The sequence below is a fragment of the Meleagris gallopavo genome, chromosome 4 (genome assembly GCF_000146605.3).
Source record: "Meleagris gallopavo isolate NT-WF06-2002-E0010 breed Aviagen turkey brand Nicholas breeding stock chromosome 4, Turkey_5.1, whole genome shotgun sequence".
NCBI classification, from domain to species: Eukaryota; Metazoa; Chordata; class Aves; order Galliformes; family Phasianidae; genus Meleagris; species Meleagris gallopavo.
Window position 1 is genome coordinate 13,787,842 of NC_015014.2, and position 1,401 is coordinate 13,789,242.

Consider the following 1,401-nt stretch of genomic DNA (forward strand, 5'->3'; position numbering starts at 1 on the left):
AAAAACATAACAAAAAAAAAAAATGCAGTGAAGCAACAGGAACACACAAAAGTCTCCTATAAAAAACAGAGCCAAGAGAGGGAGCAGGGAGGCCACTTGACAAAGCACTGAAGAGCACACACACAAAAGCCTTGTCTGCCTGAAGCTCCCAGGTATTTTTTCCAGAGTACCTTCAGCCTGCAAAGAACCCTTAATGAACTAACCCACACAATAGACTGCACAGCTTGCCACCACGTAGGGCCACTGACAAGAAGCCACCAGGCAGAAGCATGACTGGACACATAGGTAAGCATAAAACACCCACAGCTGATGACAGAAAAATTACACACTCACAGCGGGAGCCATAATGTCAGCTGGCTGCAGCCTAACCACTGACCCATAAGCGTCAGTGAGCGTGGAGCTCGCCCTCCCCCAGCCACTTGCAGGTAGCTCAAACCTGCCAGTAAAGTGCCATAGAAACCCAGCATTAGCAAATGGTGCTGGGATCCAGTCTGCTTAGGTCTGCTGTCAGCCAGTCAGGTCACTGCTTACATGCAGCTTTTATAAACTCAACATAATCAACAGCAGCAAAGTACTGCCTGTGGTGCACAAGGCAGAGTCCCCACCAGGAGGGAACGGAGACCTCGTAGCTCATTTCCTTGTGCCTTTACCTGCTGAATTTGGGCACGTAAATGTACTTCTAGCCAAGCTGGGCCAGCAGCACTTAGCCAGAGGGACAGCAGCTGTGCAAGGCTGCAGCTGTAGGCTAAGAGAACGTACCGCAGCTTAGCTGCCTGTGGGAACACAGAGAGAAACGGATCAAGTCTCCTTTGGTTTGGGCTTTGTTATTTGTGCTGACATGCAGCGTAACCCTTTTAAAATAGCTTTCAAACCCAACCCAGCGTGTGAAATTCATGCTCGCCCTGCACCTTCTCCTAAGCATCGCACTGTGAAGGACACCGCAGCAGTCTCAGCAGGCAGTGCTCTCCCCAGAGCCTGCCGGTCGCTATGGGAAGGTTTGAAGCACCTCCATCACACCAACACTTGGATCACAGACACACGGCCGAACGTTCTGCTAGGAGAAGACGTTTGCCTCCTTGACTCGGGATTCGGTCATTACAGTGAACGCTGACACAAAGCAGTCCCAGACGGATCAGCCTCACCCGACCGAAGCGCAGCCTTCCCTCGGCCCGCTCACCTTCAGCAGTTTGATCTCCCGCACGGCGATCTTCCTCACGGCCGCGTTGTCCTCGCTCTCCAGGAACTTTTTGACAGCCACCACCTGCCCGCTCTCCTTATTCCTGCACCTGCTCACCACCCCGTAGCTGCCTTCCCCGATCAGGCCCAGCACCTGGTACTTCTCCATCATCAGCGGAGGAGCTCGACCACGCCGCAGCCGGAGGGCGACGAGCCCGGGCCGCA